Genomic DNA, 26,363 nt, shown 5'->3' on the forward strand with positions numbered 1-26,363 from the left:
CTCCTCCTTCCAGAATTCTCCCACGCCATCTCCTACCAACCTCTGACACTGCCTCACATAGGCTCTGCCAGTGACCACAAGGATCTGAGTGACCAGTGATAATTACATTGTTATGTGACCTGTGGCATTCTCACTTGGGGTGAAATAGCCTAATAGATTGATTTGGCTCTTCTGGATTTCAATTCACCCATTAATGTAGTATGTGTGACCTTATATTATGGAAGAGTTTATTGAATAACTTTTTTGATCAAATGTTTTGGTAACACAACCTTCTGGCTAACTGAAATTTCCAGAGTGTCTTAATTGCATAGTAACCCCTTACATTTAGCATAGTACCCCTTACATTTAGCATATCCTCTCTCTACGTATTTCATAGAGAAAATAGAGAACACTAAGCTTGAACCCCCTCAGCCTTCCACTTCACAACTTAGCTTTATTCCACTATACTTACCTCCTTCTTCCTAGTCTCAGGAAGTGTCTAATCTGTTCCTACAGCTCTCTAAATACAGGTCAATTGTGTCACTTACATGCTTAAAAATTAAACAATACCCTATTGCCGAAAGGATAAAGCTCAGGCTCTGTAGCAGAGTGGGGAAATTCGCCACAGCTTGATCTTTCCAGTCCTGTGTTCTCACGCTGATCCGTTATCCCATGCTTCATCCTCACCATATTACATGCTGCTCCTCAGCCAGCTATGGCCATGTACTTTATCTGTGTCAGTGGACCTCCATTTTTCAAGACCCCACTAAAAAAACTCTCCTCTGTTGTGAAGATACCCTTGAGCCTATAAACTGGAATTAATTACACCCTTCTCTGTTCTCATAAAACTTCTCATTTAGCAATACGGTGCTTTAGAGTAGTGATAGTTTTTTGCATATATGTTGTCTCATATCATTTTATTCTGAAGTCAGTTTTCATTGACTAGTCCTAGGAATGGACAATGAAAGAAGAAATCTGACCATGTGTTTGTACCCCCTGCCTTGTTCTAAAAATTGCTGGAATCTGTTAGTTCCTCCTCAGGACAGATAGTCTCCCTTCTTCTACAAAGACTCTAATTTTTATCCGGAGATCTACCTGTTCCTCCATGCACTTCAGATGAGGCTGACTCCCGCTTCCAGGGCTTCTGGGTCCTGGCCAAACCATCATTATGTATCATCCCTCTGGCTACAGGGATCTAGTGCAGAGGCTCAGGTTGTGCAAAATTAGTGAAACTTGATTATGAGGCTTTGGTTTAATCTTTCAGGGAAACTGAGTATGAAAAAAAGACAATATAAGATCTGGAGCTGCTGTGGCCTAAGAATGCAAAGAGTGAGAAGCTGCTCTGTTGACCTTGTTAATTCCCAGGTCACACTCTACCAGTCTACCCCTGGACTGTTTTGTTACATGAGCCAAAAGATTATCTTTGCCACAAGAAGATAACTGATGGTGTAGTTATTTTGCCTTTTAGGAGATCCTCTACAACAGGAGTATCACTATTCGGTACAGGACTCCTACCCGCATGCTGGTTAAACTAGAGGAATCTTTTAGAACTTTTTTTCAGTCAAGACACTTCATGATCTTACAAGGATGAATTCTGTGTTCCAGACCTACTAAGTTACCTGCAGTACCTTAAACACATGCTATGTCTCTCTCACCCCTGGCTCTTTGCCCACACAGCACTCTTTGCTTGGGATGCCTTCTCATCTCTACCTAATTCTTACTTGTACCTCAAAACCCAACTCAGGTTTTGCATCATCAGAGAAAACTGCTTCTCTTATGAATTCTCCTAATAATTATGCATAAGCAATATACTAATCATATGTTAGCTTGTCTTTCTTTTCTACTAGACTCATTCTGTTTCCTTAAGGGGAAAAGCTGGTTTCTTTTTCAGCTTTATATCTCTAGAACCTGGCCTAGTGCTTGCCCATAGTGGGCTTTAGTAAATGCTTATTGAATGAACAAATGAAATCATCTAACCTAATTCACTCATTTTACTGATGAGGAAAATTGCTCAGTTCAGAGTAATAAGTTGCTTGTTCCAGTGTCACTCAGCTATTTTACCTCCTAAGTTGATTTGTGGAGTTGCCTGTGCAAATCCAAAAAGGAATATTTTGAGAGAAAAAATGTAAATGCTTGGGCTCACTCAAGTTTTTTCATGTAAATCAACTTTCTTAAGATATAATTTTATACAATAAAATGTATGCACTTTAATTACACAATTCTGCAAAATTTGACAAGTGTATATGCTCACATCACCACCACTGCAGTCAAATTACAGAACATTCCCATCACCTGGAACAGTTCTCTCTATGCTCCTTCCCATTTGATCTTCACGTGCACATTCACTCCGAACAACCATCGACCTGCTCCGTTCCTAAGTGTTAGAATGGTCTTTTCTAGGTTTCATGTGAATAGAATCATGCATATGTACTCTTTTGTGTCTGACAGCTTTTACTTAACATGTTCTGAGATTCATCCATGTTGTTATTTGATTAGTTTTCCGTTCCTTCTTATGACTTGGTAGGATTTCATACAATTTGTTTACCCATCATGGTTAGTGATATCCATGTTGTTCTCATGTTTTGGTGTATTATGGATACAGCTTCTAAAAACATCTGTGTGCAAGCCTTTACATGGAATACCTTCATTTCTTTGGGGTGAATATCTGGCAGTAGAATTGCTGAGTCATAGGTAAACGTAAGTTGAACTTTGTAAGAAACCTCCAAATTTTTCCTGACGTGGTTCTACCATTTTACATTCCTAATAGTGTATAAGAGCTCCAGTTGCGCCAAATCTTCGCCAACACTTGATATGATCATGTTAGTCATTCTAATAGGTGGCCTTAATTTCCGTTTCTCTGGTTACTTAGGATGTTGAGCACCTTTTTATGCTCATGTGCCATTTATAATACTCTTTCACAGTGTGTCTAAATCTTTTGCCAGTTTTTAATCAGTTACCAGAACTTGTAAGAATTGTTTATTCTGTTTACACTTCTGTTATGTAAAATTTTCTCTCAGACTGTGGCTTGTCTTTTCATTTTAACCATCTTTTAAACAGCAAAAGTTTTAATTTTGTTGAATCAGTTTATCCATTTTTTAATGGTTCATATTTTTTGTCTCCCATCTACAAAATCTTTGTATAACTCAAGGTCACAAAATTTTTTTTTCCTATACTTGTTTCTAGAAACTTTATAGTTTTAGCTCTTACATTTAGGCCTTTGATTTTTTTTTTTTTTTCAGTTAACTTTCATGTATGGTACAAATTAAAGGTTGAGGGTCACATTTTGGATACGGATACACAATTTTTTCCAGCACCATTTGCTGAAGAAACTATCCCTTTACATCCATACCTCTGTATAAAATCAATTGACTGTATTATCTATGGGCTTATCTGTACTCTCTACTCTTTTTCATGGATTTATGTCTATACTTATTCCAGCACCACGCTGTCTTGATTTTTGTAGCTTTAGAGTAAATCTTGAAATCAAGTAGTATAAGTTCTCTAATTTTGCTCACCTATGTCAAAACTATTTTGGCTCTTTTAAGTTATTTGGATTTCTAAATAACTCTTGGAATCAGCTTTTCCATTTGTATCCAAAAAAGACTGCTGGAATTTTTTTTTTAATTGAGATAGCATTAAATCTATAGATAGGTTTGGTGACAGTTGATATCTTAACAATATTGAGTCTACCAATCCATGAACATGGACTGTGTCTTCATTTTCTTTAGGTCTTGTTTATTTTCACTCAGTATTTTGTAGTTCTCCATGTAGAGTTCTTACACATATTTTGTTAAAATTATTTTACTTTTTTATGCTATTGTAAATGATATTTTTAATTTCAATTTCTAATGGTTTGTTAATATATAGAAATACAATTGCTTTTTAAACACTGACCTTGTATCCTGAGATCTTACTAAACTTACCACTTATAGTACCTCTTTTTGTAGCTGCGCTAGGCTTTTCTACATATAAAATGTCATCTATAAATAAAGATGCTTTTATATTTTTTTCAAATCTATGTTTTTATTTAGTTTTCTTCCTTTGTTCACTGACTAGAACCTGCAATAGAACACTGAAGTGCTGCAGCTCATCTAATTTTAAATTAAATATACTTCTTTCTTGAATAAATACAACAAATATTTTCAATATATGTCAATTTACTAGTTTGACCAATTGAGGGATAAAATAATGGAAAGGAATGAAATAGATTCAGAATGAGGTGGGAAGACATACAAAGTCAAGATAATTTTGCTCAAAATTTTATGTTGCTGATGATCCAAATGTCTTCTTCAAATTATTAAGCAGTTGGCCCCAGGTATTAATGTCTTTGTTATGTTAATTAGGTAATTATTTCATGTTACTTCAACTATTCTTTATCCCTAAAACTTTTTTCTTAGCTATGTGATATGCATATATTTATTCAATAAACATTAAATGCTTAGTCAGAACATGAGACTATTCTGAGTGCTCAGTGTTTATATGTATTTGTATGTTTGCTTTTTCAGTAATAAATGTGGTAAGAGACTGCTTCTTATGGAATTAGAATACTAACACCTCTTTTTTGAAGTAATGGTGCTATCTCTCCTATGAAGAATAATGGTCCTGCAAAGATTTTCACGTCCCAGTCCTTGAATCCTGTGAATCTGCAACCTTACATGACAAAAGGCACTTGGCTTATGTGAGTAACTTAAGGAATTTGAGATGAGCTGTTATCCTGGATTATCTGGTGAACTCAGTGTAATAAGAGTCCTTATAAGGGAAAAAGGCAGGCAGGCCAGAGTCTCAGGGTCAGAGAAGGGTTTGAAGATGCTTTACTATTGGTTTTGAGAATGGAGGAAGGGGCCATGAGTCAAGGAATGCAAGTGGTCTCTAGTAGCTGCCTGAGGCAAGGAAACAGATTCACCCCTAGAGCCTCTAGAAGGAACTCAGACCTGTTGACACCTTGATTTCAGGACTTCTGACTCTCCGAACAGTAATCAATTTGTGTTATTTTAAGCCTCTAAGTGTGTGGTAATTTATTACAGCAACAACAGGAACCTAGTCCACCTCCTCTCAGATGAATTGGATTTATCATATTGACTGTCACCTATGACAGTAAGTCCACAATTGCTTGAATTCTCCTACCTATAAGATCTATGATTCTATCTGTCCAATTCCTCTCATGATTTTTATAATATTCAAATAAGATAACATTTGTAAAGTAGTTTGAAGACTACCTTCTACCACTCTGGTGCTGACAGGGAAAAGATTCCCCAAAGTTGGACTTTTATAAGGCAAGTGTAATAGACAGAGGTTTCAAGGGGTATGCATTGCCAAATCCTGATGTACATTTCCCTGTAGAGGGAGTTTGAGTTCACTGGTGTAACACCCCTCCCTCTTCCCGTGGAGAGGAGTGAATTGTGTTATTGATGAGGTTGGGATCAATGAGTGGCTATGTAAATAAAGCCAACCCCTTTCTCTCACCTTTCTTTGGGGATCCAGCAGCCCAGAGTAAATATACGTTCTTTACTCTTCCTCTGTGCCCTAGCGTTAGAAAGTCTGGATCCCGTGGCATGGGAGGAAGTGGGGTAAGGAGAGTAGCTGCAGTTGATCAGTTCATCGCTGGGCAGACAGGTCCAAGACAGTTTTGAAAAACCTATCCTTGTGGCAAAACTAAGTCACGTTCCCTTAACTTTATCAGTAAGAAAGACTTCATCTGCTTTTATTGCCTAGATTTTATCTAACTACTCAGAACTCAGGCAGGAAGAAGGGTGCTGCTTACTGAACCTCCACACTTCACTCAACCGGCCAAAGAAGTCAAGGTTTACAAGGCAGAAACTATAACAATGAGTCATGGAATATAAACTAGGAAAGAAGTGAGAGGCAAGGAGGGGTTGACCATAAGTATGGATAAAGAGAGGTGAATGGACTGAAAGTCACAACAAAAAGAAAAAGCACTTTTGAAGAAAGGGTACTTCAGCAAGTAGCTTGGAAGGATAATCTTTGAAGCCAAATGAAATATTTACATTTGAAATTTTGGAGATTGTGCCAATTTAATTGATACCCAAACCTAAGGTATGGTAGATACCTGAGGTGGAGTAAAAGAACACATCATTGAATATATGGGAAGTCAAGAAACCAGGAGTCTGTGATACTGGATGAATCAATCAGCCTACATGTTGAAATTGACAAAGATGACACGGGTAGAGATAAAAAGAAAACTGAACTGCAAGTTCATTTTACTGAGAATGAGGAAGAAAGACCCAGGGGCTACCAATTAGTGACTCTACCACGGAGGAAGAAGAATTAGTGACTCCTCCATGGAGGAAGAAGAGTGGTGAGCCTCAGAGGAGCAGGAGAGGGTTGCAAGAAGGAAGGGGGAGTAAAACTCAACCAGCTTCAAGGAGGAAGGCTGGTCCGGAAGTACTTGGGGTCTGAGAGAAAAGAAATAATCCATTTCAGAGGGCTGCATAGAACCCATGTCTCCAGGAAACAGCCTGCTTTTCACTAGGAGGTGAATGCATTCTTCAGAGAAGAGGTTAAAAATTACAAGAGCTCCGTGATTTCACAGGACATTGGGAATTTTAGAGACAGAAGAGGGGGAGGAATGAAGGATAGGTGGGAATTAGATCAGAATAAGGAAAGACAGTTTAGGTAAGTAAGTGATGGCTGGTAAGCTTCCTGTTCCGATGGAGAGTAGAACAAACAGGGAATCCTCTCAGTGGTGATTGCTCTGTACCAGACTCTCTTCTGTGGTGGGGCAGCTGCTTCCTCACGCAGCCTGAGGTTGGTATGGTCTAATTATAGTCAGCTGCTTCTTCAGACAGCAACACTAGTGGTTGTCTCTGTATTAGCACTGCTCTACTTTGGTGATGGAGCTATCTTTTCCCCCATCCAGTTTGGTTCTTTTCTCCCTCTGTGGGTTTTTGTCTATTCATGTTTCAACTTATTCATGGCTTGGGGAGAGATTGTTTTAATTACTCAGACAAAAGGATGCTTTTGTTATAAATGGAATCAAGCAGAAGAAAAATGACGTTAGAAGGAAACCTGTATCTACACAAAGTAGTGGAGAGCACTGCTGCTGCTGCTAAGTCGCTTCAGTCGTGTCCGACTCTGTGCAACCCCATAGACAGCAGCCCACCAGGCTCCCTCGGCCCTGGGATTCTCCAGGCAAGAACACTGGAGTGGGTTGCCATTTCCTTCTCCAATGCATGAAAGTGAAAGTGAAGTCACTCAGTCATGTCCGACTCTTAGAGACCCCATGGACTGCAGCCCACCAGGCTTCTCCATCCATGGGATTTTCCAGGCAAGAGTACTAGAGTGGGGTGCCATTGCCTTCTCCGGAGAGCACTAGAAATAATAATTATTTAGGTTAATAAAAAATTTTTTTCTTTTATCTGTTTTTTAAAATAAACCATATCGAGCAAGAATAATAAGAAATTACACATGTAAGAATTAACACATGTAAGAATTAAAGATTTTAAAATTTAAAAAATAAAAAACTAAAAAAAATAAAAAAAATAAAAAATAAAAGAAATTACACAGTTATATAGAAGTGAAATCTATGACAATAGCACGACATCAAGCAGGGTGGAAACGTAGTGAACATGCAGGTTAAGGTTCTCCACATGAGTGGTGTGAATATCACTGGAAGGGACACTGTGACCAGTTAAAGAAGTCTACAATAAATCCTAAAGCAACCACTAAAATAAATCACCAAGTTATAATTAATAAACCAAAGGAGATAAAGTGCAATCATAAAAATATGCAGTTCAAAAGAAGCCAGGAAAAAGAGTAGGAAAGAGACAAAACACAGAAGGAGAGAATAGCAAAATATTCAGCCAAGTCGATAATCACATTAAAATGTAAGATTTAAATGTAAACAATTCAGGGACTTCTTTGGTGGTCCAGTGGCTAAGACTGTGTGCTCCCAACGCACAGGGGCCTGGGTTCAGTCCCTGGTGAGGTCCTAGGTCCCGCATGTCACAACTAAGACTCAGCACAGCCAAGAAAAGGCTGCAATGGTAAATGTAAACATTTCAATCAAAAGGCAGAGATTGTCAGATTAGATTTCTTAAAAAGACCAAACAATTATTATTTTTAATGACAGCTGTTTTATTTATTAATAAAAATGAAGACCTTTCAATTAACTGACATTATTTTAAAGGCATATTTGCAAAAAAAGAATATTAGTATAATGATATAAGGTGAATTCATCAAGAAGATACAACAGTCCAGAACATATATACACAAAACAGTTTCTAAAAATAGGAAGCAAAACTGACAGAAGTGCAAGGAAAGAGACAAGTTTAAAATCACAGAGATTTTAGCACTCCTCTGTCAATTATTTACAGAAAAATAGGCAAACAAACCAGGATGTAGGTGTTGTTTGTTTTGCGTTCATCTGAAGTTCATGCTATATTCTTTCAACACCTAATTTCAAAAAAAGTTTTTAATTTCAAGAAGACTTTCTTGAAAGACAGTGTTTAGTATTTGTTCTGTTTCCTTATTGTGGTTTTCTTCTACAGGAAACCCTGGAGAAGTAGGTCACCTGGTATCTTTAAGTAGTTCTACCAGACAGGCCATCTTATCTCCACTTTTCAGTTAACGAAACTGATGATCAGAAAGGTTTTGCAATTTCGTCAAGTTTCCCCAGCTTGTAGAAAGAGAACTAGACCTCTGGCCTGTTCGGCGTTCAATCCTGAGTGCTTTCTTTTACACTGCCTGCTGCGTGGGTCCAGGTACTACACAATCGGCTTTTCTCTGTGTTTATTTCACTGACTTTCTTCCCCATGGTCACTCTCGTGCGTCTCAAAACCTTCCTTCTCAAAGTGAGGTCCTTGGACTAGCAGCGTTGGCACCACCTGGCAACTCGTTAGAACAGCAGAATCTCCCTTGCTTCAGGACTACTGGACGAGAATCTGAATTTTTACGAGATGCCCTGGTGATTCCTGAGCCATTAGAATTTGAGAAACACTGCTCTAGGAGAAAAATCAGAGGGCACTTCGTTCAGTGGTTCTCAAATTTTACTGCACGTTAGAATCATGTTAGGTATGTCCAGTCACTCAGTCATGGCTGACTCTTTTGCAGCCCCATGGACTGCAGTCTGTCAGGATCCTCTATCCATGGGATTTTCTAAGCAAGCGTACTGGAGCAATTTGCTATTTCCTACTCCAGGGAATCTTCCCAACCCAGGGAATCAAACGTGTGTCTCCTGCCTCTCCTGCACTGGTGGGCGGATTCTTTACCACTTGAGCCACCTGGGAAGCCTCCTTGTACACATTCAAAAATCCTGATAACCAGGCCACAATCCTAACAAGTCAGAATCTCTTGGAATAGAGCCCACACATCAGAATATATTATTTTAAAACTCCCCCAAAGTAAAGCCAAGTTTAGAAACCAGTGCTTATGGCAGAGTTTTTTAGCCCTTAATGCTCCTAGGAGTCACCTGGAAGCATCTTAAACAACCGATGCTGATTCAGAGGATCTGGAGTGGGGGTTCTGAGATTCTGTTATTTCTAATAAGTTGCCAAATGGCAAGTGCTACTGGTCCGAGGAGTTCCTGGAGCAAAATGAAACTACCTGGGGGTTTTTTCAATAATACCAATAAATGCAAATAGCACAGAATCAAGGCAAGCTTACCCAAGGCACAGCCTTGGCCTGCTGATCACTGAGGGAGATAAAACAAGGAACTCTGGGAGAAGGGGAGTGGGGTGCCACAGGCTCTTCCGTGGTCTTCCAACTTGCTTCACACCTGGTGTTGGGCTGGGCAGGGCCACTGTGCCTAGCCAGGCTGAGTGGGCCAGCCAGCATCGGGCTGCAGCACTTGGGCTTCAGGGCAGAGTTGTTGCAAACACACCCTTCTTTCCGGTTGCCCATGCCTTCATGGGCTGTCTGCCTTGTCTTCCCCTGCCTATCCTCTCATTTTACCCCAGGCGCCTCTGTGTAGGCTTACCGCAGCCCCTGAGGCCTTGCTCTCCCTGCTGTGTGCTGTGTTTACTCAGGCCTTAGACCGATTCAAAACTGCAAAAGCTCAGGCCGTAACACCAAGGGACTCCAGCCAGAACAAAGGCCACAGGGACGGGCCCCTGAGAGACTCAGCATGACGGAACTTGACTGCGGTTCATCCTAGCTCCATGCACGGCAGGCAAGATTTGGTCTGATGACTGTAGTTGGCAAGACTTAACATGCACCGCGTTTTCTCCAGCTTATAATTTACATATTTTTCTCCCTTGGCAAGATCCAAGCACTGTCATCAGCAGTTGGAAGGGACTAGCTGAGGGTGAGGCGGGCCTGTGTTGGGTTCAGCTGTGGCCCAGTTTTGACTCAAATCCCCTGGCCTCCAGCAGTCAGGGCTGGGATGGCTGTGAGGTGAAGGTTGAGTAAGGGCTTCCCTCTGGACAAGCCACAGCTGACAACCTTAACTGGCCCTGTTTCTACGATGACAGGATGCTTACTTCAAATTCTAGTGGCCCTCAAATTAACCTATACATACAGCAAACCAGTTCATGTTTCTCTGGGTTTGATAGGAAGAACAGTGGGAAGGGAAGGGGGATGCTGAGACCTCAGGGTGTCTAGGGCCAAGGCAGCCGAGGGCAGTTCTTTCTAACTGAGATTATCCTGGGGTTTTTATTTGGGGCTTGTTCACTGACATTTTTTCTAAGCCCTGCTTTCAAGGCGTTTTGCCATGTGCCATGTAAAACTCCTCGTCAGAACACAACCTGTTTACCCTCTGCAACAACGTTTACCCCCACCCCCAGATTCTTGAGACTCTCTTTAATTTCCTGCCAGTATCTAAGAGTTGAAAGAAAACCACTCTGGGACCTAAAAGAGTTAATGTAACTCAAAGGAGGGGTAGGTTTCTCCTCTCTGCTGACAGCATAATTAATCTTTATTGTTCCCTGTAGAATAGACAATGGAGTGCTTCATTCCCCAGAGGAGGGGGTTCAGCAGCCTCCCCCAGGCTCTTGACCCAGCTACTAAGGGGCCAGATACCTACCTTATATCCTGCGGGTTGGACCCAGCCTTTCAGATGGGCCTCTGGCCTCCCACAACTAATCTAAGTAGACAGGTTTCTCTTGTCATTTCCCCAAGCCTAACAATACCCCCTCAGGGGCACTGTTGAAATATAGGTCATTGGAGGGTGGAAACAAAAGAAATTTCCTGGCTGGTAGGTGAGTAATTGGCTTAGTGAAACCTCACCTGAGGGGTAGCTAATTAACCAACAGAGAATAGAGGAGGAAGCTGTAAGTCCTTATCGTGGAGAAACAGCCCAGTGTGTGAAGACTGGCCTCTACGGGACTAGAAGTTTCAGCCTGGCCACTGGGACCCTCTGACAGCCTTAGTGAGTGAAAGTAACTCAGTCTTGTCCCACGACACTTTGCGACTCCATGGTCTATATAGTCCATGGAATTCTCCAGGCCAGAATCCTGGGATGGGTAGCCTTTCCCTTCTCCAGAGGATCTTCCCAACCCAGGGATTGAACCCAGGTCTCCCGCAGTGCACGCAGATTCTTTACTAGATGAGCCACGGGAAGGCCCTACTGCTGCTGCTGCTAAGTCGCTTCAGTCGTGTCCGACCCTGTGCGACCCCAGAGACGGCAGCCCACCAGGCTCCCCCGTCCCTGGGATTCTCCAGGCAAGAACACTGGAGTGGGTTGCCATTTCCTTCTTCAACGCATGAAAGTGAAAAGTGAAAGTGAAGTCGCTCAGTCGTGTCCGACTTCGCGACCCCATGGACTGCAGCCTATCAGGCTCCTCCATCCACGGGATTTTCCAGGCAAGAGTAGTGGAGTGGGTTGCCGTTGCCTTCTCTGAGGGAAGCCCTAAGTACCCAATAAATTACTGGATTTCCTTAAGGGCTCTAAGACCCAGGCCTTGAACCCTCTTCATTGGAAAGTCCCAGAACTAAGGTTCTACTTGCACCCACTGGTTCTCAGTGTGGTCACTAAGAAGGAACTTGTTAGAAATGTGCATTCCCAGGCACTGTCCCAGACCTTCTGAGTCTGAATCGCTGGCGGTGGCATCCAGTAATCCCTGACTTAACAAGGTGATTCTGGTGCAGGCTCAGGTTTGAAGACCACTGCTCATCATTAGTTCAGCTCCTTGAAATCAGGCTGCTTTGGGAGCATCCAGTGGTCAGGGAGTTGGGTCAAGTTGTCAAGGTCTGAATATGAGCTCTGCCACTTCCTAATCATGTGACCTTGCAGATGGGTCTCTTGGCACTTAAGGTGGAGGAAAGAACACCTCTTCCTCAAGAGATCATGAGCACACAGCAGTTTCTCTTTCCCCCTCCTATGTGTCTGATAGGAAATTTACAGAACAATACCTACTACTGTCCTTAGAGTAAAAGTCTGTAAGATAGTACAGGGTACTAATAATACTGTTTAATTAGCATTTTTAATAATTCCAGGTTTAAAAGTTCAGTTCAGCCTTTGAATCCTGAGGAAAGGCTTTTTTTTTTTTTTTGAGAAATTAATTTCCTCATGCTGACTTTCATGCAAATAGTTTCAAAGCTTAAAGTTTTCCTAAAAAGTGAAATTTAATTTTATGCAATGATGCTTCATTTTTTTTCTTCTTCTTCTTCATTTTAAGAGAGAAGGCCAGATCATGTGAGGCTTGATTTGGGCTTTTTGTATATATAATTCAGGATCAGGCGAAGTTAATTTGTGCATTTGATTTGAGCATTTTTCTTTTCTCCTACTTGAGGCACCAAACTTTTGACTCTTCATTGCATGCCACATAATTTTTTACTTACATATCTTTATGGCAAGAATTTTAGAAGATACAGAAAAATACAAAGAGAAAACCACCCATATCCCACTGCTTAGAGAGCACCACTTAATCACTATTAAGGTTTCAATATATTTCTCCAAGGTTTGGTTTTCTGCTTTCAAGTGTAATTATTAATAGGTGGACATATAGAAAACTTTTTCATAGGATCTTACTGTATTGCTGTGATCACCCTACAGGGAAGAGGGACATCTGCCTCTCAAAAGTTGCTTCAGCGTCAAAACTGATGATGCCACAAACACACCGGAAGGATATGAAAAAGTTTCTTACTCACATATGAGGTTTTCTGGGGAATGCAAGGCAGGTTTCCAATAAGGTCCAAAAATGGCTCGAAAGAGTCGGGAAATGAGACTGGCTTGGGGGCTTTTTGTATGGTTGGAAGGTGGCTCTGAGTGAGGGTTCCTGCATAGAGACTGGGGCCTCGCACAGTTTGAACTTCCCTCTGGTGCCAAAGGAGGTTGCACCTGAGCTGAATTACTCCATTTGTGCAGCCTGGGGCCAAACAGGAAAAGGTGAGAGGGACTTGCAGGTTGGCATCAGATAAACCTCAAAACTGAAGTTAGACTCTGTCACTTGCACAGTTTTGTATCTCTCTCTTTAATTCAGCATTGTGTGTTATACGGTTAACGGAGACCAAAAGCTTTACTGTTGAATTCCTCTTGACACTGGTATCTTGTGGCACTGCCAGTTTTCCATGTAACTGATAGCTTATTTATCCATATTCCAGAAGGATCTATAGGTTAAAAAACAACATTAAAAAAAAAACCAACATTGACTTTTTTCCTATAAAACAAATTTTTAAAAATCACGGAACATATACACGCTACCATATATAAAATAGATGAACAACAAGGACCTACTTATTGTACAGCACAGGGAAGAACTATACTCAATATTTTGTAATAACCTATATGGGTTAAGAATCTGAAGAAGAATATACATACACGTAAAACTGAATTGCTGTGCTGTACAGCTGAAACTAACACATTGCAAATCAACTATACTTCAATGAAAATTAATTAAAAATAAAAAATAAAATGCAAATTGAAACAACAAAAAAATCATGAAGGAATAAAGCATAGCATGAATCCTGAAAACAAGACATTAATAAGTTTTCCTTGAAAGTGAATACAGCTTGCTCAGGGAAGAGAATACAAATAGTTTTCTTGCTTGTGAGTATATTTGCATTTTTATGATTGCACATTGAATGTGTGAGTCACATAGCTAATCTGCTTTTAAATATTGGGCCTAAAGACCATGGGTACTTATAATCCTACAGCTGGAGTCCACACCTTGTGACAACAAAAGGCAGCTCAAGTCAGCTTCAAACAGGAATCAGAACTAACCGCAGGGCTATTTTTTCCATCTGTAATAAAGAACGTTCCAGCATCTTTAATGACCGAAGATAATCCTCTGTCGTCATCTCGTGCATCTAGGTTATAAAAATATATACACTGCTTTGAAGAAAGGTTCTGGTCCACTGGCGTTAAGTGAAGGTCAGATTATGGAAAACTGGCATTGTTACAACAAGAAGTGAAGCCTGCTTATGTTTCCCTTGGTATTTTTGAATAAAGAATCTCAGTACGTAAGCCCCAACTTGAAGATTTAATTAAGGACATGAGGAGTGATGGATTCTAGATGCTGATCAGGGAAGATGACTTGCCATGCATTAGAGAAACACCTTCCATTGAAATCTATGAGGGAAAAAAATCTTGGTTTCAGATTGAAGGTCTACTGCAAAACATTTTGAACAGACCAGAAAGAGCAGAACAAATTGGAATATCTTATTCCAAGATTTAAAAAAAACACTTTTTAAAAAAGAAACTATTTGGTGGAAACATCAGCCAATCTTATTTTTCCCCCTTTAATGTGAAAGAAACTGTTAGCCCAAGAAATAAAGTGGGTATGCTTCCTGAACTAAAGTGTAAAGACTGGCAATACAATGTCAAGACAATAGCTCAATTAGGGAGATATAAGACAGCACAAAGGAGGCAGGGTGAATCAGTCGGGTTAATTTAAAGAGACGGGTGTTCCTCAAACTTTCCCTATGAGGGATGGCTCACCAGCAGTGGCTGAAACGTTCCCGGAGCACGCCTTCTGGTGGTTGGCATCTCCAGGAAGCTCCCCGCAAGATTCCATGCAATAGTCAATAATTCCAATGAGGCACACACAGCAGTTAACACAATGTCTGCTGCACAGTTTGCAGGGAAAGATGTTAATATCACCGTGAAGGTGATGACGATGACAGTGGTGATGATGACATGGTGACATTCACAGTCTAGGGGAAGGAGCATTCTAGTAAACAGGAGGCCATAATATAATGCAGTGAGATAATGCATGAAGGGTGGTCAGGACCGAAGAGAGAAGTCCCCCAAGACTGGGGGCAAGGCTGCAGGTGGGAACCACACCATTCAGTCAGCACACAGCTGTGCGGTGTGGATGGGCATGAGTGGCTGTCGTGGTTGTCCGTCTGTGTGAACAGGAACAGAGTTGGGTTTAGACAACTGCTGCTTTATTCATTTCCTCTTCCTTGTGCTACATAAGGCCAGGATCTCCAGGAGCTTTAAAAAATGCCACTCTAGGATGCTATTGAAGAGTAGTTTGGATGCGTATTCCAGTCATTAGAGCTTTCATTGTTATATAAAGGGGCATGCAGGATGGAAAGAAAAAGAATTATGGTTGCTTAGGAAACAGAGCACTCTTTCCTGTGATTACAGTCTCAAGGCTGAAGTTCCATGCTCACTGTGAGGTTTTTGTGACAGCAGGGTATACCTATCAAAAGATTTTTGAAAGAATATAAAACAGGGTTCTTTGAGTTTCAGGAGACTCTTGCTCTGGACTCTTCTCTGTTGACCTTTCTTGAATGGCCTTCCCTAGACCTGGTCACTTGAAGACTTGGCCTCCTGGCTCCTGATCATCAGGAAACATGGCTTTTATCTTCACAGCCTGCCCATAAAAGGGCAGGGTAAATATTCAGTCATTATCCAGTTGTTAGTAACTATTCAAAATGTCCAAAGTGCTGTGGTAGTCTTTATGAAGGACACCTGAGCCTTATCCTTTGTGATTCCAATGCGGTGAGAAAGGTAATGCCCACACTAGGAAAGAATTAGTATCACACTGAGCTGTTGTAGGGGGGTAGGGTGCAGATACTGAGTGTCATGGGATACTGGAGGTGGCAGAGAACTGCCTTGCTTCACATAGGTGTTCGGGGGAAGAAATAGAAGGATGGTAGATGGCCAGCTGAACGGGTGGATGGGAGGGTGGATGGGTCGGCAGACAGATGGGTGCCTGCATACAGGCATGGGTATCACAGCATAACAGTGGCTTTAAAGCCAACTGGGCCAGAGTGGCTGGTCTGTCATTTACTGGTGACATGACCTTAGGAGATTTAATTAACTGCTTCAAATTATTTCACCTATAAAATAAGATGATAATCCTTATCTTGCAAGATTGTTGAGAGAATCAAATGTGATAAGGTTTGTAAAGCACCTTGTATATTGTAGACACTCAATAAAAAGTGAGCCTCCCAGATGGCGCTAGTGGTAAAAAACCCACCTGCCAATGCAGGTGAGACGTAACAGATGCAGGTTCGAACCCTGAGTTGGGAAGATGCCCTGGAGGAGGGTGTGGCAACACACTCCAGTATTCTTGCCTGGAGAATCTCATGGACAGAGGAGCCTGGCAGGCTGCAGTCCATGGGGTCGCACAGAGTCGGACACGACTAAAGCGACTTAGCACAATAAGGAGTGACTTGTATTCATAATGATCTAGATATGTTTCCAGGTGGACAAGGAATAAAGGCAGGCCTGGAGAAAGGATGGGGTTGAGATGGATTGACAGGAGGAAAAGGACCCTCTGCCGGAAGAACTGCATGATGAGAGCGTGTGCCTCGAAAAGCTGGAGCATGTTCAGTGTCACTAAAGGAAGCCACCTAGAGCCATAGTTTCCTGAGATGGCAAAGGTGCTCTTAGGCCCAAGCTCAGAGGATTTGCCATGCTAAGGAGTTCCGGCTTCTCCCTGGAGGTTGGCAGGGAATACTGGATATTCAGAGGAAGCAGAAAGGCTCCCTCTGGGCCCCCCTTCTTCCTCAGCCAGACCTTGACAACATCCGGACTGCCTTTGAACTTGGAAGCTCTCGTTTTTTACAGTATTTATAGTTCCCCTTACTTTTTACCAGTAGTCCCTGGACTTCCTGTGCCCAGCACAGCTGCAGGACTGTGGCAGCCAGCCTCTCCATCTCCAGGGGAGCAGCTGACAGGCTGCTTACCACACAAACCCTCCCCTGACAGCGAAGAAGCAAATGATTTTTAAAGATTAGCTGCCACAAAGAGAAACAAGGCCCCTTACACCTCCTTTGTCAAATAAATGCACCCTGTGAATCAGAAGAGCTCCAGCGGTGACTCACTCTTACACAAGGCTGGTGGAGAAGACGGCCATCTGCCAGCAGATCTGGGGGCCTGCTGCCAGGCAACCGGAGGCCTGGGCCTGCGGGGAGGGGCTGCGCTGGACAGGGCCACGCAGACCTCCCGGGGGCCAACCCCAGAGCCTAGAAGGTGCCAGGGAGGTTTCCTTCCACAGGAGGTGCCAGAGTCAAGGGAGAGCGGTCCTACACGGCTTTCAGCAAGCTACAAAGTGCCCAGAGTCAGCCGAGCGGTTCAGGGACACCCTTCAGAAAGTCTGTCAGCTCCTGCAGAGTTAGGTGACTATGTGCATTTTGTGGGGAGGGGACCCCTAGTTTTAGCTAGATATTTTGGGTTCTAAATCCCCCTGGAAGTCTTGATCACATCTCAACCCCTCACTTTGCCTAGAGCATGAATGAGTGACTTCCTAAAGTTGCTCCACAAGCGGGCAGCAGACAAAAAGGGTGGGAGCGAAGTCTCCAGGGCCCTTTCTCCAGGGCCTCCCTGGCCCCATGAGAGAGCCAAAAATAAGATGACAGCCTGTGATGCTCTGCACAGGGGCCCCTGGGTGGAAACTATGCGTATCAAGAAGGACTACTTTGAAAGTCTTAATGTGACTTTAAACGTGGCCTCTCCTCCTTCCTCTGAACCCCTCTCCCCACAGACCACCCACCTGTCAGGCTGGCTTCTTATTATGAGGACAGCGTGCTCTTGGTGACAAGCATTTGTGATGGGAGGATTGCTGAGGCTGGCTGCCTGACTATGAAGCTCCTGGCAGGAGGGGAGGGGAGGGATGGAGGTGGGGGATGGGATCCTTGCTGGGTTTCTGGCACTCTTGACTGTACACTCAGAGAAAACAGCAGATTGAGAGTAAGCAGAAACACGGGAGCACTCTGGGGATCTAGGAGTCATTATTGGTTTTGTTTTTTTTTTTTCGTTTATGTGGGTAGCTGGTTGTCACTCTGCCCTAACCTCCATGGAGCACCATCATAGCTGCAGTGATAAAGAGCATATACTGTGGGGACTGACAGCTTGGCTTTGAATCCTGGCTCCATCACTATTTACTGATATAATCTTGGGAAATTTTTTAATCTTCTAGACTGTGGTCTTCTCCTATGTAAGACAACACACTGGTGCCTGCCTTTGGCAAAAAAGATCAGTGCCCACTGTTCACACACAGCCAGACTGTTGTTCACAGCCCAGTCTCCCTCCTGGCAGGCCTGCTGGGAGACTGAGTTCTTCAGTGAATGGATTGTAAGGGGAGTGATGTGCTCTGATTCCAGGCCCCGGCCAGGGAAAATTCCTGGGTGATATTTTACATTCTCTCTTATCCCATCCACTGGCTGAAAGTACCTGAGAGAACAGAGCCTGGGTCCCTGAGTCACTGAGTAGAGGCTGCCTGCCAAACACCTGCATGAACTATTACTTGTGTGAAAAACAAACTTTTACTGTGTTAAGAAGCTGAGAATTTAGAGTGGGTTTCTACAGCAGTTAGCCTACTTCATAAGGTGGTTGTAATAAATGAAGTAACGTATGTGAGCTCAAAACAGTGCCTGGAATATATAGAAATAAGCTACATACATGATTGCTATTATTACGATAGGTGGATGAATGGGTGGATAGATGGATAATTAGAGACTGAGAGTGAGGGAGAGAGCCAGAGAATTACGTTTAAGGGTTTCAAAGAGTCTTTCCCCAGTTTTGCTGAGCTGTAACTGACACACAGCACTGTATGTTTAAGGTGTACAGCATAATGACTTGCCTGACGTATATTATGAAATGATCTCCACAGTAAGTTTAGTTAACATCCATCATCTCATAGTGATATAAAAAAAGAAACAGAAAAACTGTTTTCCTTTTGAGGAGAATTCCTGGGGTCTACTTTTTAAATAGTTTTTAAATATCCCACGTATCAGTGTTAAATATAGTTATCATCAGTTCAGTTCAGTTCAGTCACTCAGTCGTGTCTGACTCTTTGCTACCCCATGGACTGTAACACACTAGCCTCCCTGTCCATCGCCAGCTCCCAGAGTTTACTCAAACTCCCGTTCATTGAGTCAGTGATGCCATCCAACCATCTCATCCTCTGTCGTTCCCTTCTCCTCCTGCCTTCAATCTTTCCCAGCATCAGGGTCTTTTCAAGTGAGCCAGTTCTTTGCATCATGTTGCCAAAGTATTGGAGTTTCAGCTTCAGCATCAGTCCTTCCAATGAATATTCAGGACTGATTTCCTTTAGGATGGACCGGTTGGATTTCCTAGCAGTCCAAGGGACTCTCAAGAGTCTTCTCCAACACACCACAGTTCAAAAAGTATCAATTCTTTGGCACTCAGCTTTCTTTATAGTCCAACTCTCACATCCACACATGACTACTGGAAAAACCATAGCTTTGATTAGATGGACCTTTGTTGGTAATGTCTCTGTTTTTTAATATGTTGTCTAGGTGGCTCATAACTTTCCTTCCAAGGAGCAAGCATCTTTTAATTTCATGGCTGCAGTCACCATCTGCAGTGATTTTGGAGCCCCCCCCCCCCAAAATAAAGTCTCTCACTGTTTCCCCATCTATTTGCATGAAGTGATGGGACCAGATCCCATGATCTTAGTTTTCTGAATGTTGAGTTTTAAGCCAACGTTTTCACTCTCCTCTTTCAGTTTCATCAAGAGACTCTTTAGTTCTTCTTCACTTTCTGCCATAAGGGTGGTGTCGTCTGCATATCTGAGGTGTTTGGTATTTCTCCTGGCAATCTTGATTCCAGCTTGTGCTTCATCCAGCCCAGAATTTCACATGATATACTCTTCAGATAACTTGAATAAGCAGGGTGACAATACAAAGCCTTGACGTACTCCTTTCCTGATTTGGAACCAGTCTGCTGTTCCATGTCAAGTTCTAACTGTTGCTTCTTGACCTGAATACAGATTTCTCAGGAGGCAGGTCAGGTGGTCTGGTATTCCCATCTCTTTAGGAATTTTCCACAGTTTATTGTGATCCACACAGTCAAAGGTTTTGGTGTAGTCCATAAAGCAAAAGTAGATGTTTTTCTGGAACTCTCTTGCTTTTTCTATGATCCAATGGATGTTGGCAATTTGATCTCTGGTTCTTCTGCCTTTTCTAAATCCAGCTTGAACATCTGGAAGTTCACGTTTTACATACTCTTGAAATCTGGCTTGGAGAATTTTGAGCATTACTTTAATAGACTGTGAGATGAGTGCAATTGTTCGGTAGTTTGAGCATTCTTTGGCATTGCCTTTCTTTGGGATTGGAATGACAACTGACCTTTTCCAGTCCTGTGGCCACTGCTGAATTTTCTAAATTTGCTGGCATATTGAATGCAGCACTTTCACAGCATCATCTTTTAGGATTTGAAATAGCCCAACTGGAATTCTATCACCTCCAATAGCTTTGTTCATAGTGATGCTTCCTAAGGCCCACTTGACTTCGCATTCCAGGATTGCTGGCTCTAGGTGAGTGATCACACCATCATGGTTATCTGGGTTGTGAAGATTTTTTTTTTTTATAATTCTTCTGTGTATTCTTGCCACCTTTTCTTAATATCTTCTGCTTCTGTTAGGTCCATACCATTTCTGTCCTTTATTGTGCTCATAATAGCATGAAATGTTCCCTTGGTGTCTCTGATTTTCTTGAGGAGATCTCTAGTCTTTCCCATTCTGTTGTTTTCCTCTATTTCTTTGCATTGATTGCTGAGGAAGGCTTTCTTTTCTTTTCTTTTTTTTTTTGAGGAAGGCTTTCTTATCTCTCCTTGCTATTCTCTGGAACTCTGCATTCAAATGGGTATATCTTTCCTTTTCTCCTTTGCTTTTCACTTCTCTTCTTTTCACAGCTATTTGTAAGGCCTCCTCAGACAACCATTTTGCCTTTTCGCATTTCTTTTTCTTGGGGGTAGTCTTGATCACTGCCTCCTGTACAATGTCAAGAACCTCTGCCATAGTTCTTCAGGCACTCTGTCTATCTTGAATCTATTTGTCACTCCCACTGTGTAATCGTAAGGGCTTTGATTTAGGTCATACCTGAGTGGTCTAGTGGTTTTCCCTACTTTCTTCAATCTAAGTCTGAATTTCACAATAAGGAGTTCATGGTCTGGGCCACAGTCAGCTCCTGGTCCTGTTTTTGCTGACTGTATAGAACTTCTCCATCTTTGGCTGCAAAGAATATAATCAATCTGATTAAGGTATTAAACATGATAGTCATCCTGTTGAGCATTAAATCCTGGAATTATTTATTTTATAACTGGAAGCTTGTACCTGCTGACTATGTGTACATGCTAAGTTGCTTCAGTCATGTCTGACTCTTTGTGATCCTGTGGGCCGTGGCCCGCCAGGCTCCTCTGTCCATGGGAGTCTCCAGGCAAGAATACTGGAGTGGTTGCCATTTCTTTCTCCAAGGGATTTTCTTGATCCAGGGAATAAACTCGCATCTTTTACATCTCTTGCATTGACAGGTAGGTTCTTTATCACTGCTGCTGCTGCTGCTGCTAAGTTGCTTCAGTCGTGTCTGACTCTGTGCAAACCCATAGACAGCAGCCCACCAGGCTCCCCTATCCCTGGTGCCACCAATTCCTCTTCCCCCTCCTTACCCTCTGCTAACCACATATCTGATTCTTTTTCTATAAGTTTGGTTGGGGGGTTTTGGTCTTTTTTTTTTTTTGGTAGATGCAATATATGAGATCACACAGTATTTGCTTTCTCTATTTGCCTTATTTCATTTAGGCCAGAATCTTATTTTTCATATTATTGCCAAGATAACGTTAAAAATATATTTTTACTATACAGCTGTAGAGTTTGCATTTGGGGGCAAAAGATGGCATTGTAGAAAAATACAGTGAGGCATTTATTAGTACATTCATATGTTTCTTGAAGAAATACAAAAGACTACTGCTTTTCTCAAAGAGATATAGTATGGATGAGACAATTAGATTTTTTTCAGCCAAATATAGTATTTATGAGAAAATAATATTTTTACTTTTCCACTCAATTATTAAAATCATTTGCTTGTTGAAATAAGGAGGAAGGAACATCATAACTGAGCATACCTCAGAAATAGCTCCCTTCCCAAATGTTGGTATTTCCCTTGCAGTGCTGTCTTTCTGCCCCAGTCACAAAGGCTTGAACCCCCAAGTCATCATCAGTTCTTTTCTTGATTGTAAAAATGACATTCTGGCCAACCTGCCCCCAGTTTCCTCCCCACGCCACCCTACCCACCCTCACATCCATCGCTCACACTTTCCCTGAGACAGCTGCGCCCAGTGCTCGTCTGTCACCTCTCTCTCCTGCTCTAACCCTACGTGGCTCTTGCCTCTTGTAGAGAATCTCAAACTGTTCTAAAGAAGAGCCATATAGCCACAGTGGTAGAAGAGAAGAAACTCTGTTACCCATTCTTCAGTCACTGAGTCAGTTCATTTCAATAACACTTTTAAGCACCTGCTATTAACCAGGGGATACAACAGTGGGGAAAAAAGGCAAAAAAAAAAAAAAAATCCTCTGCCCTGAGGGAGCTTACATTAGAGTGCAGGAGGATACCGGATAAATGAATAAAATGAATCATGGTACATTACATGGTGATTAGCAGAAGGAAAAAAGTTAGAGATGAATAATAGTAGGTACAAGGTATAGATGTAGTAGGGTGCTATTTTAAATAAGGTGATAGGGAAGGACTCTCTGAAAAGTGATGTTTAAGCCAAGATCTGAGAAGATGAGGGAGCAAGGTATTACAGAGCTGAGGAAGAGCATTCCAAAAGCAAGAAATTTGGGCCTAGAGCAGGCCTGGTTTGTCTGAGGAGCAACAAGGAATCCCTCAGGACTGGCATGGAATGAGTCAGGAGAAAGAAGACGGTAGATCAAGCTGAAGATATGAAACCCATCAGATGAAGTTTGGCTTTTCCCCTGAGTGAACTGGAAAGCCATTGGAGGGTTCCAAACAGAGCAATAAATCACATGGTCTGACTTACACAGTGAAATGATAGCTCTGGTTGCCAGGTGAAAATAGCCTAAAGTGAGCAAAGGCAGAAACCAGGGGATCAGTAAGAAGCCTAAGGGAGCATGAGCAAAAGACGATGGATCAATGCAGCTTAGACCAGGGTGGCACCAGTGGAAATTCTGGGTGTAGTCTGAACATAGAGGTGAGACAATTTTCTGATTGATTGGATGTGGCGTGTAAAAGAGGAATCAATCCATTGTTTGAAGCCTAAAAATGTCAAAGATAGAGCTGTCATTTAATGAGATGGAAGAACAGGTTTATTGTGGGAAGATTAGGAATTTCCTTTTTGGGTGCATTAAAAATGAGATGCATATTAGATGCAAGTAGAGATGTTAAGTAAGCATTTGGAATTCAGGGGAAAAGTCCAAGCTGAAGATTGCAATTTGGACATGAGCAAGCTTGTAGATGGTATGTAGAGCCATTGTTGTTGTTGTTTAGTTTCTAAGTTGTGTCCAATTCTTCTACAACCCCATGGACTGTAGCCCACCAGGTTCCTCTGTCCATGGGATTTTCCAGGCAAGAATATGGGAATGGATTGCCATTTCCTTCTCCAGGGGATCTTCTGAACCCAGGGATCAAACTCATGTCACCTGCGTTGCAGATGGATTCTTTGCCATCTGAGCTACCAGGGAAGCCCATTTAAAGCTATAAGACTGACTAAGATCACCACACCAAAGCATGAGAATAGAGCAGGCATCAAAGGACTGAGACCTGGAATGCTCCACCCCTTTCCCCCTGACGCTTCCATGCAAAGTGGCCTGGGAAATGAAAAGACCCAGCAAAGGAGATGGCAAAGGAATGTGGGGTCCTGGGAACCAGCTGTAGACAGTGCTTCAGGAGGAGAGGCCGGTAAACTAACTACATTCGCCTCTGCAGTGGTCATGGGAGCTGAGGGCAGATAATTGACCGCTGCATTGAGCAACCTGGAAGCTGCTAAGCAAGACGAAGTGGGAGCAAATCACTGGTGAGGTGGTTTCAAGAGAGACTAGGATTAGGAGAAGGGGAGACAATGAATTTAGACACAGCATTTTGAATGAGTTTGGCTATTAAGGAAGTCCATTAAAGGGGCTAGAGCTGGAGGAGTGTATGGGATCAGGAGAGGGCTTTCCTCAACGTGGGAGAAACTGCATCCTAATTGTATGACACCAGCAAATTGGGAGTACATTGGCGGAAGCAGCCTGCCATAAGCATTAAACTTCTTTGAAGTCTTAAAGATTCACATCAAATTTCCCTTTTATTCTGAAGACTATGTTTTAATTTACAACAATTTACCCTCTCAAAATCTTTGAGTAAAATTGAACCTCCAAAAAAAAAAAATTCTTTATCTGTCCTTTTGCCCTGCAAGTACTCAAGTACTCAGAAGATATACATACTCCATTCTGATAAGCTGAATTCAGACCAAAGTCTGGCTGTTTGGCCAAGCTTTCCAGGCCCTCTATCCCCACTGAGCACAGCTCCTTTCTGGCCTCCCTCACTCTCCCCACCAACACACACTTTCCAGGCAAATGGGTTCATTAAGGAGGTAGTTCTGTGACCCAAAAAGTAAGCCATTCTGCCTTTCTCCCAAGTGAAAACATTTAAACTTCTAGCCAGCTTTTAAATAAAAGCGTTTATTTTCTGTTACCCTTAAAAAATACCAGCATTTACAGACAACCAGAAGACCTGAAGAACCAAAACAGTGTAGAAGTTGCACATTGAGGAGGCCTAGGGAGTGAGCCAAGAAAAAGGGAGGCAGGAAGAGTGAGGGATGCAACCCAGAAAGCCTATAGTATATGGGGTATCTCTGCCAGTGGCAACTTGACCCTTCTACGAAGAGACATGGCAGAGACGACACAAACTGTGTCTATCAGGAGTCCTCGTGTGGTGTGTGTCAGAAGTCCAATTCAGACTCACTAGACAAAAGCGTGAATTTACTCGCTTATTGTAACTAGAATGTTCAAAGGAGCTGAATCAGCTCAGACATGACGTGTCATTAAGAACCCATTGCTTGTGTTTCTGTGTTCCTCTGTGCTGACTTCATTCTCAGGCTCTTTCTAGCGGCAACAAAGACAGTCACCAGCAGCTCCAGACTCTCGCTTCATAGCACCTGAAATCTCAGAAAGACAGGCTCTCTCTTTCCCAACAGTGCTAGCAAGCCCTGGGAAGATATTTAATTGGCTCATCTTGTGTTCTGTGCATATTCCTGGACCAGTCACATGATTGGGTAGATACAGAGCTCTGATTAGCTTAGATCTGAGCCATGTGCTTCCATCCTTGCGCTTGGCAGTGAGATCTCATTGCCTAAGGATAAAGGAAATGTTGTCCTCAAAAGAAAATTGATGGTCTGTTGCCAAAAAGAACAAGGATGCATATTATAGAGCAAAAATAAATATTAACATCCATTCTCCACTACTAATTTCAATTTATTTTTGAAGGGAAAATTCCTAATTTAGTTAAGTATTATTGCTTAGCTCTTCACATTTTCCAAACTACTTTGTTAATGCTTTGGAGCCTAAAATTAATTTTTTTAGTAAGAAAATAAGCCAACTGAACTAAGAAGATGAAATAAATGAGACAATCTAATATTATAGAAAAAGAAATCAAACAAAATAATGAAAGGATAAATAAATCCCAAATTGAATTACTTGTAAAGACTAATAATCAGACTTTATGAGCTTTATTAAGGATGAAAAAGAGAAAATATATATTTGAAAATAGAAAGGATATGTACAGAATATGTATAGAAGAGATTAAAAGACATAAAATGGATGTACAATGAAAAATATGAAGGAAATTATGATTTTTTAAGCAAAATAAAAAATATCAAAATTAATCATAAAATAACTAGAAAAGTCAAATGTTAATTACCATGTGAAAGTGAAAGTGAAGTCGCTCAGATGTGAGTCCGACTCTTTGCCACCCCATGGACTGTAGTCTACCAGGCTCCTCTGTCCACGGAATTTTCCAGGCAAGAGTACTGGAGTGGGTTGCCATTTCCTTCTTCAGGGGATCTTCCTGACCCAGGGATCGAACCTGGGTCTCCCGCATTGCAGGGGATGCTTTACCATCTGAGCCACCCACCAGGAAGGAGATAGAAAAGGTGATTTTAAAACCACCATTGAAATAGACATTAGCATCAGATGACATCACAATTAAATTTAAACTTGAAAATTTTATTTATTTTTAATTGGAGGGTAACTGCTTTACAATACTGTATTGGTTTCTGCCATACATCAGAATGAATT

The 26,363-nt window shown here is 41.9% G+C and overlaps 1 long non-coding RNA gene across 5 annotated transcripts in view; it reads right to left on the minus strand.

Annotated features, from left to right (window-relative positions):
• Window positions 1–12,410: 12,410 nt before the first annotated feature.
• Window positions 12,411–26,363, minus strand: part of LOC138442460 (uncharacterized) — a 57,445-nt gene continuing 43,492 nt past the window's right edge. For 3 of the 5 annotated variants that reach the window (XR_011257690.1, XR_011257691.1, XR_011257693.1), the window contains 2 exons: window positions 25,987–26,186; window positions 12,411–13,482 (listed from right to left, as the gene is read on the minus strand). This is a non-coding gene — a long non-coding RNA (uncharacterized lncRNA). The remainder of the gene's footprint in view (window positions 13,483–25,986; window positions 26,187–26,363) is intronic. The other 2 variants (XR_011257689.1, XR_011257692.1) reach the window with 2 other exon arrangements.

Source organism: Ovis canadensis, chromosome 6 (genome assembly GCF_042477335.2).
Source record: "Ovis canadensis isolate MfBH-ARS-UI-01 breed Bighorn chromosome 6, ARS-UI_OviCan_v2, whole genome shotgun sequence".
NCBI classification, from domain to species: Eukaryota; Metazoa; Chordata; class Mammalia; order Artiodactyla; family Bovidae; genus Ovis; species Ovis canadensis.